General features: G+C 44.9%; 1 protein-coding gene and 1 long non-coding RNA gene across 3 annotated transcripts in view; both read right to left on the reverse strand.

Annotated features, from left to right (window-relative positions):
* Positions 1-16,266, reverse strand: part of LOC148144012 (uncharacterized) — a 105,497-nt gene that overhangs the window by 62,055 nt on the left and 27,176 nt on the right. The gene's annotated exons all lie outside the window — the stretch shown is intronic.
* LOC148144014 (uncharacterized) lies at positions 1,114-14,399 on the reverse strand. 2 transcript variants are annotated; one of them, XR_015751369.1, is made up of 3 exons: positions 14,119-14,399; positions 6,554-6,658; positions 1,114-1,385 (listed from the first exon to the last, which is right to left on the reverse strand). It is a non-coding gene; the product is annotated as an uncharacterized LOC148144014 (long non-coding RNA). The 2 variants fall into 2 exon arrangements; XR_015751370.1 differs by lacking the exon at positions 1,114-1,385 and adding an exon at positions 3,207-3,414.

The following is a 16,266-nucleotide window of genomic DNA, read 5'->3' on the forward strand; positions in this document are numbered from 1 at the left end:
GGGTATGGGTTGAAATTGCCGAGTGAGGCAACACTTCCTCCAGGTTAAGGCTGTACCAAGGATCCAATTACAAAGGGACAACTTGGTGGTGACCAATAGTAAAGAAGTGAGGTGGGTAAGGGGGTGGTGGGGTAGCGTGCGCGTTTTGACCTTGAACTGTTTAAAAAACAGCTACTTTTTCTTTGCCTTTTTGCTGAGGGGGCTTGAAGCTGTAACAAACTTGGATCTCAATAAAAGTTATCTGAATTTACCCCCGGCTCAGACTCTCATTGAAAGCTTTGAGCTCCAAGGATTTTGTTTTATAACTGCTCATTTCTTTCAGCTTCCTGCACTAAGCTTCCAATGTGGCGTATCAGATGGATCAGTGAATGAGCAGCCAGTTTCGTTAGAAATTGTGAATTTTTCAGGAGCGCATAGTGTGTCATTTCATCGGCGTTGTAAAGTTTACTGGCAGCATTGGGAGGTGTGGGCTGTGCTCACTAGAAATGATGTGGAGGAGCCGGTGGTGGACTCGCCTGGATGAAGTTAAAAATCACACAACACCAGGTTATAGTCCAACAGGTTTATTTGGAAGTGTGAGCTTTTGGAGCACTGCTGCTTCATCGGGTAGCTGTGGAGCAGGATCATAAGACACAGATTTTATAGCAAAAGATCACAGTGTCATGCAACTGATAGGATATATTGAACAAACCAAGATTGCTGTTAAGTCTTTCACCTTTTAGAATGCGTTGCAGGTTTCAGTTCATTAATATGTAAATCCCAGAACATCTTTTGATTCACATTCTCAAGATGACTTAAGTTTTTTTTTAAAAAAAGTGACAACTCAGCCCAGACAGCCCCGATAAAGGTTTGAGGTTCGAGTCTGTCAATGTCCCAATTTTGAATCAGACTGGTTCTATTTCCAAAGTAGGAATTTATAAAATATTACATGGATTGACTGCCTGCAGACTGTGCACTTTGAGCAAAATTGAATGTATCTGCAAACATAATTCTGCCAATACAAATTTGCCCAAAAAGTGATATGTGAGTTTATGCATGAGTGCACATAAGAGTGTGATGGAGTATATGCCTGTAAATGTGTTGGGGGTGTATGTGTGCGGTATGAATAAAAGCAAGGGCTTGCGTTTTGCTAAAGCAAGGAAGGTCAGGACTTGTACAGTTAATGGTAGGGCCCTGTGTCATGCTGTAAGAGAGAGACATGGTGGGGTTCAGGTACACCGTTCTTTCAAAGTTGCTTCACTGCGAGACAGGGTGGTTAAGAAGGCGTTTAGCACACTTGCCTTCATTGTTCACCACATTGAGTATAGGAGTTGGGACATCATGTTGACGTTGTACAGGATGTTGGTGAGGCCACTTTCAGAGTACTGAGTATGGTTCTCGTGTCCCTGTAATAGGAAGAATACTATTAGAGAGGGTTCGGTAAAGATTTCCCAGGATGTTGCCAGGACTGGAGGGTTTGAGTTATAATGAGAGGCTAGGACTTTTTTCACTGGAGCACAGGAGGTTGGGGGGTGACATTATTGAGATTGATAAAATCATGAGGAGTGGAGGTAAGGTGAATAGCAAAGGCTCTTCCTTCGCGTTGGGGAGCTCAAGACTAGGGGGCATATTTCTTTAAAGTGAGAGGAGAGAGATTCAAAAGGAACCCGAGGGGCAACGTTTTGACAGAGGGCGGTTTACACATGGAATGAACTTGTTGAGGATGTGGCCAATGCAGGTACGTTTACAAAGTCTAAACGACATTTGGATGGGTACCTGAATAGAAAGGTTTAGAGGGATTTGGGCCAAACGCAGGCAAGTGAGGCTAGTTTAGTTTGGGAACCCTGGTCGCCATGGATGAGTTGGACCAAAGGGTCTATTTCTGTGCTGTCTACCTCTCTGAACCAGAAGTGATCTTATTGAAACCAGTAGAATTCTGAAAGGGGCTTGACAGGATAGATGCAGATAAAATGCTCCTTTGTGGTGGGAGTCATAGAATCCCAACAATGTGGAAACAGGCCATTCAGCCCATCTATTCCACACTGGCCCTCTGAACAGCATCCCACACATACCCACCCCCTTACTCCGTATTTCCCATGGCCAATCCACCCTAAGTTTCACATCCCTGGTCACTATGGGTAATTTAGCACAGCCTATCCACCCTAACCTCTACACCCTAATCTGTAAATTACCTTCTCAAAAATGTAATTTAAATGTAGAGTTTTTCTCGAAGAAAAATGTTAGTCTGACTCAATTCGGGCGCAGACAGAATTCACACTTATTGTTAGAAAAGCTCTGCATTTGAATGGCATTCTTGAGAAGGTAACAAAAAGGAAGTTCTGGGATTAACAAACCAAAGAGCAGAAACCTATTCTAAAAGATGAAGGATTTAATCTAAAATTGTTTGATATGTCACATTTCCATGACCCTAGACTCCTTTGGATATAAATTGTGATCATGATCTCATTCTCCACAACTACCTGATGAAGGAGCGGCGCTCCGAAAGCTAGTGCTTCCAAACAAACCTGCTGGATTATAACCTGGTGTTGTGTGATGTTTAGCTTTGTCCATGGGAAACACATGAGTTGTGGGACTGGTAAGAGTTCTTATTTTGTGATCTATTCCAAGTGAAATTTCTCCTCTGCACAGGCACGGGTGAACAGTTTGTTTTTGTGCGAGATCGGGCTAGCAGCTTTTAAATCCTTATGTTAAGCAGTTCAAGTAAACTGTCAATCAGCAATTATATTCCGAGAGTGGTACTTCCAGCTCTGGTAATCCTGTTGCATTAACAGAGAGGGAGAGGTTGTCACATCTAAAGAGCAGAGAGAAAAGTTATTTTGCTTGTTGAGTCGGTTCCTCACTCAGATGAGACTGGATACTGCTTTTAATGGATCATCATTAAATGCTACAATGGAACACCTTAAATTCAAGGAATTTTGAAAGGGCAAACGAACAGTAACTTTGAACAGAGATGTTCTTCCATTTCTAACCTTGGTTGAGCCAAATGAAGCATTTTTACTGATAGCTCCATAATCATGTTCCTGCTGGATTTTTTTCAGGGCAAACAATTTCTGGTGGGAGAAATTCTGCATCCTGGGAAGGCGGGGAAATGAGAAAAAAAGCTGTTGAAAGCTTTGAACTGTGGGCCCATGAGCTCTCGTGGGAGCAGTGCATTTGCCAAAAACATTTCGGAGGAATTCTGTTTACCTGTTGGACTGAAAATAGTTTCCCCACTGAACGTTAAACAGGTATTGAGAACGTTGCGCATTATAGATTGTGTTCCTGAGGACCGGAGGAGGATTGAACTTGCCAACGTGAACCACACTTTGCAGAGAGAGGAAATTTCTCTGGATGGAATAGGTTGATGGAAGTCAACAATTGTCAGATTATTTCATGAAAATAACAGCTGGTATGGGGATCCCAGAAGAGGGGCGTCTGTAATGAACACACAGAAACAAACCCTTCAGTCCAGGCCAACCAGATATCCTAAATTAATCTAGTGACCCATTTGCCAGCATTTGGCCCATATCCCTCTGAATTCTTCCTATTCATGTCGCCATCCAGATGCATTTTTTTCTTCGGAGAATACTTGGGTGAGAGCCAAGATATGCAATATCTCAATGTATAATAATGAAGCAGCTCATTTATTCTGAAATTATTTCAATTAGTTGGTCAATTGCCAAATAATAGCTGCATAACTGTTGTCAATATTGATACCCAGGAAAGCTATTTTGTTTAGTATATTTCCTTTGTAAAGATCTTATCCAAATTATAAAATGAATGTATTTTCATATGAAATAAAATTTGCAGTGTTTTATTAAATGGTTGAAAGTAACTTTGCACTTAATTGCTCCATTTGGGATTAAACATTGTGACTTAGATAAAAGTGATCTTTCATAATTTATGATGAGTCTATTAACAAACGAATGTTGCCATTTGCTCTCAAGTTAGCTCAGATTCAATTTGAAATTCTTAAATGAGTTGAATAAGTGGTAAAAAGTAAATATTTATTGCACTTTTCTGAAATTCTCTGCACTGCCATTGTATTTGGTTAAACAAAATATGTATCTCTCTTCATAACTTTGATATCACCACAAATCCTAGTAACCCCATCCAGGACAAACATATAAATAGAAAGTAGGAGACAACAGCTTCGCTTCACTTGGAAGTCACCACTGATGATATTACCTAGCCAGGTAATGAAACGTCTGGATATCAAACCTACAGCTCAGCGAGCAAACCTGCACCCTAAACATTCTACTTTGCTGAAAGACTGCACAATCTGCAGGCAGTCAATACATGTAATATATTGTCAATTCCACTTTGAAAATAGATAATGGGCCCACTACCTTTTGGATGTGAGCATAAGTGGTATAGTAAGTAAGTTTGCTGATGACAATAAAAATTGAAGGTGTAGTGGACAGCGAAGGAGGTTACCTCAGATTACAATGGGATCTTGATCAGATGGGCCAATTGGCTGAGAAGTGGCAAATGGAATTTAATTTAGATAAATGTGAGGTGCTGCAGTTTGGGAAAGCAAATCTTAGCAGGACTTATACACTTAATGGAAAGGTCCTAGGGGGTGTTGCTGAACAAAGAGACCTTGGAGTGCAAGTTCGTAGCTCCTTGAAAGTGGAGTCGCATGTTGATAGAATAGTGAAGATGGTGTTTTGCATGCTTTCCTTTATTTGGTCAGAATATTGAGTACAGGAGTTGGGAGGTCATGTTACTGCTGTACAGTTGGAATATTGTGTGCAATTCTGGTTTCCTTCCTATCAGAAAGATGTTGTGAAACTTAAGGGTTCAGAAAAGATTTACAAGGATGTTGCCAAGACTGGAAGATTTGAGCTATAGGGAGAGACAGAACAGGCTGGGGCTGTTTTCCCTGGACCGTCAGAGGCTGGGGGCTGACCTTATAGAGGTTTATGAAATCATGAGGATCATGGATAGGATAGATAGACAAAGTCTTTTCCCTGGGGTGGGAGAGTCCAGAACTAGAGGGCATAGGTTTACAGTGAGAGGGGAAAGATATGAAAGAGACCTAAGAGGCAACCTTTTAATTTAGAGGGTGGTACGTGTATGGAATGAGCTGCCAGAGGAAGTGGTGGAGGCTGGTACAATTACAACACTTAAAAGGCAACTGGAGGGATATGGGCCCCATGCTGGCAGGTAGGACGAGATTGGGTTGGGATATCGTGCACAGGGTTGTGCAGGTTAGGTGCATTAGTCAGGGGTAAATGTTGAGCAATAGGGGTAGGGGAATTGTGTGGGTGGGTTACCCTTCGAAGGATCGGTGTGTCGTCTTTGGGCCGAGTGGCCTGCTTCCACACTGTGGGGAGTCTCTGAAGGGGAAGGGATTTTTGTAAACTGTGCAAGGTAACACAGGTGTAGTGCGGGGGCCTGCTGTTGGCCTTGCTCTGCCCCTTGCTCCTCCCCCTGTTGTTGAGCTGTCTAACAAACAGATACTCTTTCTCTGCCTTTTTGCTGGGGGCATCTGAAGCTGTAACAATGTTGGGACACAATAAAGGTTACCTGAACGTTCTGCCGGACTCAGACTCTCATTGAAAGCTTAGAGTTCCAAGCGGTTTTTGTTTTAAAGCTGCTCATTTCTTGCAGCCTCCTGTACTAAGTTTCCAATGTTGTGTATCAGATGGAGCAGTGACTGAGTAGCTGGTTTCGTTTGAAAGTTTAAATTTTTTGGGAGTGCAGGCACTGCATCGTTTCATCGGCAGTTTACTGGCAGCACTGGGAAGTATGGGTTGTGTTCATTAGAAAGGAAGTGGAGGTGCTGCTGTTGGACTAGGTGGGACAAGGTTTAAAAATCACAACACCGGGTTATAGTCCAACAGGTTTATTTGGAAGCACCAGCTTTCAGAGTGCTGCTCCTTCATCGGGTAGCTGTGGAGCAGGATCATAAGACAGAGTTAAGAGCAAAAGATCAATGTCATGCAACTGATATGATATATTGACAAATGTAGATTACTGTTAAGTCTTTCATCTTTTAGAATGGGTTGCAGGTTTTATTTCATTAATGTGTACATCGCAGAACTATTATTAAGTCGTATTCTCAAGATCACTTAAGGTTTTTTTTAAAAACAGGTGACAGCTCAGCCCAGACAATGCATGAAAGGTGTGGCAGTATCCCAATCTTAAATCAGACTGGTTCTATTTCCAAACTAGGAATTTATAAAATATTATGTGGACTGACTACCTGCATGTTGTGCATTTTTTGTGCAAATTGAATATATCTGTAAATATTATTCTGCAAATGCACGCCATCGTTATATGTGTACACACGTGTGCGTGTGTGTGTGTGCACATGCTTTGTAAAGGGAGTGTGATGGAGGAGAAGCCTATGAGAGGGTGTGTGTACATCTGAGAGAGAGCGTACGTATGAGAGAGGTATAGATAAAAGTGAGGGATTGCATTTTCCTAAAATAGGGGCAGGACTTGTACAGAGGGATATTGGGGGGAGGGGTGGGGGGGGGGGGGGGGGAGGTGTTCAGGTACATACTTCATTGAAAGTTGCATCACTGGTTGGAAGGGTGCTTCACAAGGCATTCAGCCCACTTACCTTATTTGTTCACACCATTGAATAAAGGAGTTGGGACATCATTTAGAAGTTGTACAGGATGTTGGTGAAGCCACTTGTAGAGTACTGAGAACACTTCTGGTGGCCCTGTAATAGGAAGAATACTATTACAGAGGGTTCAGTAAAGATTTACCAGGATGTTGCCAGGACTGGAGGGTTTGAGTTATAAGGAGAGGCTGAGACTCTCTTCACTGGAGCACAGGAGGTTGAGGGGTGACCTCATTGAGATTGATATAATCATGAGGGTTCTAGGTAACATGAGCATCAAAAATAGCGAGGACCCTGCACGGTTATGTCAAGTGACTGGGGGGGGGGGGGGGGGGGGGAAGAAATTGTGGCATTTGGACACTTTAAATCCATCAGGAACAGCATCTCCATACAGCATACTGCGCATGTCAGGTGAGGTGCCTGAAGATTGGAGGTTGGCTAATGTGGTGCCACTGTTTGAGAAGGGTGGTAAGGACAAGCCAGGGAACTTTAGACCAGTGAGCCTGACGTCAGTGGTGGGCACATTGTTGGAGGGAATCCTGAGGGACAGGATGTACATGTATTTGAAAAGGCAAGGACTAATTAGGGATAGTCAACATGGCTTTTTGTGTGGGAAATCATGTCTCACAAACTTGATTGAGTTTTTTGAGGAAGCAACAAAGAGGATTGAGGAAGGCAGAGCAGTAATGTGATCTATATGGACTTCAGTAAGGCATTTGACAAGGTTCCCCATGGGAAACTGATTAGCAAGGTGAGATCTCAAGGAATACAGAGAGAACTAGCCATTTGGATACAGAACTGGCTCAAAGGTAGAAGACAGAGGGTGGTGGTGGAGGGTTGTTTTTCAGACTGGAGGTCTGCGACTAGTGGAGTGCCACAAGGATCGGTGCTCAGTCCTCTACTTTTTGTCATTTACATAAATGATTTGGATGCGAGCATAAGAGGTACAGTTAGAGGGAGAGGCTGAACAGGCTGGGGCTGTTTTCCCTGGAGTGTCAGAGGGGTGACCTTATAAAGGTTTACAAAATTATGAGGGGCATGGACAAGATAAATAGACAAAGTTTTTTCCCTTGGGTTGGGGAGTCCAGAACTAGAGGGCATAGGTTTAGGGTGAGAGGGTAAAGATATAAAAGAGACCTACGGGGCAATTTTTTCACACAGAGGGTGGTACGTGTATGCAATGAGCTGCCAGAGGAAGTGGTGGAGGCTGATACGAATGCAACATTTAAGAGGCATTTGAATGGGTATATGAATAGGAAAGGTTTGGAGGGATGTGGGCCAGGTGTTGAGGGGCGGGACTAGATTGGGTTGAGATATCTGGTCGGCATGGACGGGTTGGACCGAAGGGTCTGTTTCCATGCTATACACTTCTGACTCTATGCTGGTTCAGCAAAAGCCGCGCATGCTCTGTCTGCAGAAACAGTGCAAACCCTTCTTCAGATGGACCAATGAGAAGCCAGACAAGGAGCCTGGTCCTCCTGCCAATCAGAACTCCCCAATTGTCTGAATGCGGAAGATGGACCATCAGGTTCTGAAGCTGCTGCTGCTCCTCCTCTCCAAATGAAGAACGAGCTTCACCTCAGACCGCAACTTCCTTCCTCTATCCGCCATCTGAGTACGGCACTGTCTTTACCATTTCATTTTTTCATTCTGGGGTTAAATTGTTGACTTGCAGCAACTGAAAAGAAAGCGAGTGAATCCAGGGAGGGGACAGAGTCGGGAAACGTTGGTCCAGGTCTGTGTCTCAAACGCACAGCAAATGCAGTCCCACAGTGTGAAGTTATAACCTCGGTTATGAAAAAATAACTGCCAAAAGGAAGTACGTTGTTTAAATGGTGACATATCGGGATGTGGAGAAAGTGAGGACTGCAGATGCTGGAGATGAGTCTCGAAAAGTGTGGCACTGGAAAAGCACAGGAGGTCAGACAGCATCCGAGGAGCAGGAGAATCGACGTTTCAGGCACGAGCCCTTCCTCAGGAATGATGTGTGGATGTAAAAAGTGGCCTCAGCATCCTTCCACACCAGTCACTGCCAGTTGTCAGACGGATGCAGCAAGCAATCAGCAAGGCAAGAGGTATATTAGCAAGAGGAATTGATTTCAGAAGTAGGGATGTCTTCCTGCAGTTAGGGGGTCATTGAATATATTCAAAGCTGAGTTCATCTGATTTTGGAACAACCATGAAGTGGATGTTTATGGGGGAAGGCAAGTAAAATGGTTTTAAGACCAGTACAGAACAGTTAGAGTCATACAGCACAGAACAGAGCCTTTAGCCCAACTAGTCCATGCTGACTATATTCACAAACTAAACTAGTCCCACATTCCACTGAACCTTTCCTATTCATGTACTTATCCAAATGTCTTTTAAACGTTGTTACTCAACCTGCATCCACCATTTCCTCTGGACATTCATTCCACACAAACCACTGTTTAAAAAAAGAGGTGCTCCTCATGTGTTTTTTTAAATCTTTCTCCTCTCACCTTAATTTGCAGCCTAATCTTGAAACGACACATGCCAATCACCTTATCTACGACCCTCATGGTTTTGTAAACCTCTATAAAGAGAGCAACGAACCTTACAGCACAGGAACAGGCCCTTCAGCCCTCCAAGGCTATGCTGATCGAGATACTCTATCTAAACCTGCCGCCTATTTTCTAAGGATCTGTATCCCTCTGCTCCTTGCCCATTCATGTCTCTGTCTAGATACATCTTAAATGACGCTATCGATCCCACCCTTACTGCCTCCACTGGCGATGCATTCGAACGCCCACCACCCTCTGTGTAAAGAACTTTCCATGTATATCTCCCTCAAACCTTTCCCCTCTCACTTTGAACTTGTGACCCTGAGTAATTAAGTCTTCCCCTCTGGGAAAATAATTCTTACTATCCACCCCTGTTTACAGCCCTCATAGTTTTTAGGCCTCAATCAGGACCCCCCCTCAACCTCCTTATTTCCAATGAAAATAATCCTAATGTACTCAACCTCTCCTCATAGCTCGCGCTCTCCATAACAGGCAACATCCTGGTGAACCTCCTCTGCACTCTCTCCAAAAGTATCCACATCCTTTTGGAAATCTGGCGACCGGAATTGTATGCAGTATTCCAAATGCGCCAAACCAAAATCTTATATAACTTTAACATGACCTGCCAGCTCTTTTACTCAATCCGTCCGATTATGGAACGCGTGTTGTATACTGCCTTGACCACTCTACTGACATGCGTTGCCACCTTCAGAGAACAATAGACCTGAACACCCAGATCTCTCTGTACATCAATTTCCCCCAGGACCTTTCCATTTATGTATAGCTCGCTCTTGAATTGCATCTTCCAAAATGCATCACCTCGCATTTGTCTGGATTGAACTCCATCTGCCATTTCTCTTCCCAACTCTCCAATCTACATTCTGCTGTATCGTCTGACACTCTTTCAACCTCCTGTGCTCCAGTGAAAAAAGTCCCAGCCTACCCACCAATAGGTGTGAATTCTGTCTGGGTCCCAATGTCGAGTCAGCCTGACATTTTTGATAGAAAAGCTCTGCATTTAAATTACGTTCTTGAGAAAGTTACTGAAAACAGGTTTTGGGATTAACATACCAAAGAACAGAACCCCATTCTAAAAGATGAAAGATTTAATCTAAATTGTTTAATGTATCACATCTCCATGAACTGGACTCTGTTGGCTATAAATAGTCTAATCATGATCTTATTCCCCACAACCACCTGAAGCAGCAGTAGCAGCACTTCAGAGATCCGGGTTCAATTCCCACCTCGGGCAACTGTCAGTGTGGAGTTTGCACATTCTTCCAGTGTCTGCGTGGATTTCCTCCCACAGTCCAAAGATGTGCAGGTTAGGTGAAGTGGCCACGCTAATTTGCCTGTAGTGTTAGGTGAAGGAGTAAATGTTGGGGAATGGGTCTGGGTGGGTTGCTCTTCGAAGGGTCGGTTTGGGCTGAAGGGCCTGTTTCCACACTAAGTAATAAAATCTAAAATAAATCTAATCACTCCGAAAGCTAGGGCTTCCAAACAAACCACGTTATGGCAGCGGTGGGAGGTGTGAATTATATTCACTAAAAACAGTTAAGCAGTTAGATAACACGTTCGAGTGGGAAGTGTGTATAACATGATCTCACAACTCCTATACTCAATGCTATGAGCAATGAAGGAAAGCAAACCAAATGCCGCCTTCACTACTCTGTCCACCTGAGACTCCAGCACTCCAAGGTCTCTTTATTCTGCAACACTCCCCTTAACTGTGTCAGTCCTGCCTGGATCGCTTGACCAAAATGCAAATCTCTGATTTCTCCAAATTAAACTCCAACTGACACTCCTCGGTTCATCAGCCGATCCCATAAATTCCAATTTATAGTGAACTCTTTCCTCTCTTATTCCCCGGAAGCTGAAAATCTCCATCCCACACTCTCTCCCTCCATTTTCACTTTGCTCATAGCGGAAGAATGTAACTGAGAAACTTATCAGCCACGATTGAATGGAATGAGCAGACCTGATGGCCTAATTTCTGCTCCTATGTCTTGTGGTCTCTTGCTGTCCTGGACACAGAGAGAATTGGGACCAGCATTGAACCGATCATGACTGGATATGGATCTACCTGCATCTAGGTGGATGGGCTGGGACTTTTTCACTGGCGCATAGGAGGAGGAGATGTGACCATATCAAGGTTTATAAAATCATGAGGGGAGAGATGAGGTGAACGACGGGTGTCCTTCCCCTAAGGTTGGGGTTTCAAGATTAGGGAGCAAATTTTGATGGTGACAGGAGAAAGAGATTTTAAAAAGACTTGAAGAGCACAATTTGTTTTATGCAGAGTGGTTCACATGCGGACTAAATGTCTCAAGGAAGTGGTGGATGCAGGCACAGTAACGACGATTAAAAGACATTTGGATAAGTTCATGAATAGGAAAGGTTTGGAGGGATATGGGCCAAAACACTGGCAGGTGGGACTGGTTTAGTTTGAGAATATAGTCAGCATGGACTAGTTGGACTGAAGGGTCTGTTTCTGTGCTGTATGGCTCTGTAACTCGGTCCAATACTAGTCTTAAAACCATTTTCTTGCCTTCCCCATAAACATTCACATAAAAATCAGATGAACTCAGCCTTGAATATACTCAATGACCCCTTAACTGCAGGAAGACATCCCCACTTCTGAACTTAATTCCTCTTGCTGATACACCACTTGCCTTGCTTCTTGCCTGCTGCACCTGTCTGACAACTGGCACAGAAGGACACTGATGCCCCTCTGAACATCCACGCATCATTTCTGATGAAGGGCTTGTGCCCAAAACTTCGACGTCCTACTTCTCGGATGCTGCTTGACCTGCTGTGCTTTGCCAATTGTGGTCTTCTCTACATCGGGGAGACCGAGCGTAAACTTGGGGAACGGTTTGCTGAGCATCACAGCCGGGTCCGCAGAGGCTGAGCGGACTTCCCAATCTCCACCCATTTTAATGCCCCTTCCCACTCCCCTTCCACAACAAACCAAACCACAAATTGGAGGAACAAAACCTCATCTTCTGTCTGAGCAGTCAACAGCCCGGAGGACTCAACACTGAGTTCTCCAATTTCAAATAATCTCCCATCCCATCCCCCAAGTCACTTCCCAGCCCCTTCCATTCTTCCCTGCCAACTAGATTCCTTCCTCCGATTCACCAGTCCAGGTTATGGGGATAAGGCAGGAACAGGATATTGATTGAGGATGATCAGCCATTATCACAATGAATGGTGGTGCTGGTTCAAAGGGCAGAATAGCCTACTCCTGCATCTATTGTCTATTGTACCCTCTACCTGTCTCCACCTATCCCCACTTCAATACCCTGCCCCCAGCACACCCTTGTTCCACAGCTCTCCCTATACCCACCCCCAGTCCTGAACAAGGGTTACACCAGATACCTAGACTTCTCCACCTCCTGATACTGCCTGGCTTGCTGCGTTCTTTCAGTCTCCTGCCTGTCTATTTTGCCAGTTGAGAACAAGCCTGGACTAACTTTCCCAGAGCCTATCCCCTCGCTGGATTCACTCCCATTCCTTTCAGTTGCTCCAAGTCAACAACTGAACCTCAGAATGAAACATAAATGGAAATGGGGGTGAGAAAAGAGAGTGCCGTACTCTCAGATGTTGGACAGAGGAAAGAAGTTGCAGTCTGAGGTGAAGCTCAATCTTCATTCAGAGAGAGGATGAGCAGGAGCTTCAGAACCTCATGGTCCAACTTTCACATTCACCAATAGGGGAGTTCCGAATGGCAGGAGGACAATTCTCCCTCCGGTCCTCCAGTGCTCCTTATTTGTCCATCAAACGTAGGTCTCGCCCCTTTTCTGCCAACAGCGAGAAACATGCCCAATGTTTTGGTGACACCGGCAAACATGTGCCCTGCTTGTTGACACTGAGGAGTGTACACAATATGCACTGTAGCAATACTGGTGTCATTGACAGATTTTAAGTGTCCAAATTCCTATGGGAGAACAAAAAGGGTAGAGCCATAATTTTTTTTTCCATGTGGCTCAATATTTGATTGCTTTTGCATTTGTCTGGCTGCTCAATGTTTTTCTGTCTTTTCCTCAGTTTTGGGGTGAGATTCACAACTAGAGGGCATAGGTTTATGGTGAGACCACAAAGGTACCTCAGGGGCATCGTTTCCGTGCAGAGGGTGGTGCACGTATGGAATGAACTGCCAGAGGAAGTAGTGGAAGCCGGTATAATTACAGCACTTAAAACACATCTGGATGGGTATATGAATAGGAAGGGATTAGTGGGATATGAGCCAAGTGTTGGCAAATGGGACTAGATCAATTTAGGATATCTGGTTGGCATGGACAGGTTGGATCAAACGGATTAGTTTCCGTGCTGTACATCTGTGACTTTAAATAATAAAGTCGATTTTTCCAAATAACAAACTATATCCATGTTAACAAGGCTTAGTGCACAACATGCTTTACTAACCATTCTCAACAGGTCCTGCCCCTTCAATGGCTGAGGAACATATACATGCTGGTGTATAATCTCCTTCACTAGTATTTACACACTACCCTCAACAATTGGGCGGCACGGTGGCACAGTGGTTAGCACCGGGTTCAATTCCCGCCTCAGGCGACTGACTGTGTGGAGTTTGCACGTTCTCCCCGTGTCTGCGTGGGTTTCCTCCGGGTGCTCCGGTTTCCTCCCACCATCCAAAGATGTGCAGGGTCAGGTGAATTGGCCATACTAAATTGCCTGTAGTGTTAGGTAAGGGGTAAATGTAGGGGTATGGGTGGGTTTCGCTTCGGCGGGTCGGTGTGGACTTGTTGGGCCGAAGGGCCTGTTTCCACACTGTAATCTAATCTAATCTAATTGCACAAGTAAGAGCAAACAGCACAAGGATTAAACAAACAGTGAGGGGGAAACAGCACAAGGATTAAACAAACAGAGAGGGGGAAACAGCACAAGGATTAAACAAACAGAGAGGGTGAAGCGCCAGTAAAAGCAGATGGAAAGGGAGTGTAAAATGTCACTATGACAGGACAGGCCCCACATTCCTTCCCCTCCGTCCCCCCACCCCCCAACCTGCCTCACCTTTCACCTCCCGGGCCCAGTACCTTCCAGGTGGCCCCATAGTTGACACAGGGACCGCCCCACGACCAGTAGAACTCCACCACCCAGGCGGCCGACGAGTTCCCAAGCAGGCCTTTAACCCCATCCGCCTCCAGAATGCTCACCGGCTCCTGGCTGCTGTACAACCGGCCGGCGTGGCCGTGACCCAGCAGCTGCGCCAGGAAGGCGGCGGTGCCCAGTGACGGGTGTCTGCCCCGGGCCGCACGGCGCCATTTTCCTAACGGCCGCCCTCCCGCCGCTTCCCCGCTCGAGCGACTTCTCCTCCCAACCGCCTTCGCCCCCGCGCGACGTCTGCACGGGGGATGGGCGGGGCCGGGGAGCCTCACCGTCACCAAGCAACAGCCACCTCGCGCTACAACTGCTCATTCACAAAAACAAACTCTCCTGTCTCGCTCTGCAGCTGCAGGGGGGACACTGCCACGTTTCCAGGAGCCCTGTCTATATTGGGAAAGCTCACGGCTCAATTTAAACACATTCCGACATCTAACGGAACGGCTTCATATCTAAAGGGGCAATCTGCATTTTAAAGGGACGTGGACATTTTAATGGGTATTTCTGCAAATAAAGAGGTTTAAATGGACAAGATTATATTTCAAAGGGATGTGGCACATTCAAAGGGATATCTTCATGTGTAAAGTGACGCAGTTATATCTAAATGAATCTACATTTCGAAGAGACGTTGCCCTATTTATAAGTAGAGACAATAGGTGCGAATTCTGTCTGTTTCCCAATGTTGAGTCAGACTGACATTTTTCTTAGAAAAGCTCTGCATTTAAATTACATTCTTGAGAAGGTAATTTATAGATTCGGTGTAGGTTCGGGAGAATTGGCCGTGCTAAGTTACCCATAGTGACCAGGGATGTACAGGTTCGGGTGGCTTGGCCATGGGAAATACGGAGTAAGGGGTTGGGTATGAGTAGGATACTGTTCAGGAGGGCCAGAAAGGAAGAGATGGGCTAAATGACCTGCTTCCACATTGTTGGAATTCGATGACCCTCCCCACAAAGGAGTATTTTATCTGCATCTATCCTGTCAAGCCCCTTTCAGAATTGTACTGGTTTCAATAAAGATATGCAGCACAGAAACAGACCCTTCGGTCCAATTCATCCATGCCGACCAGGATTCCAAACTAAACCAGTCCCACTTGGCTGCATTTGGCCCATAATCCCTCGCAACCTTTCTATTCATGTACCCATCCAAATGCTGTTTCAATGTTGTAACTGTACCTGCATCTACCACATCCTCAGCAAGTTCATTCCATATACAAAGCCACCCTCTTTCAAAATGTTGCTCCTCAGGTTCCTTTTAAATCTTTCTACTCCAAGCAATATGCCCCCAAGTTTTGAGCTCCCCGATGCTAAGCAAGAGCCCTTTGCTATTCACCTTACCTCCATTCCTCATGATTTTATCAATCTCCTGCACTCGAATGAATAAAGTCCCAGTCTCTCCTTATAACTCAAACCCCCTTCCAGTCCTGGCAACATCCTGGTAAATCTTTACCAAACCCTCTCTAATAGTACTCTTCCTCTTACAGGGCCATCAGAACTGTACTCAGTACTTTGAAAGTGGTCTCACCAACACCCTGTACAACCTCAACATGATGTCCCAACCCCTATACTCAATGGTGTGAACAATGAATGCTATGCTGCTAAATGCCTTCTTAACCGCCCTGTCTACCTGTGATGCAACTTCCAAAGAACTATGTATCTGAACACCCCCCCCCCCCCCCCCCATGTCTGTCTGTTCTATAACATGACCCAGGGCCTTACCATTATCTGGACAAGTGCTGCCCTTCCTTGTTTTAGCAAAATGCAACCCCTTGCTTGTATTAATACCTCTCACACACATGCTCCCCCTCAGACACACACAAACATTTCCCTCCCCAATGCTCTCACAGGCTTCTACTCCATCACACTCACACTTTACCAAGCATGCACACACTCTCATGCACAAACTCACATGCACGCATCCACAATTCTTTGGAGTGAATTTGTATTGGCAGAATTATATTTGCAGATACATTCAATTTTGCTCAAAAAGCATATAGTTTCCAGGCAGTCAATCCATGTAATATTTTATGAATTCCTCCTTTGGAAATAGAACCAGTCT

The sequence above is a fragment of the Chiloscyllium plagiosum genome, unplaced genomic scaffold (assembly GCF_037043375.1).
Source record: "Chiloscyllium plagiosum isolate Xiang-an unplaced genomic scaffold, Cpla_swu_hap1 HiC_scaffold_27, whole genome shotgun sequence".
Lineage (NCBI taxonomy): Eukaryota > Metazoa > Chordata > Chondrichthyes > Orectolobiformes > Hemiscylliidae > Chiloscyllium > Chiloscyllium plagiosum.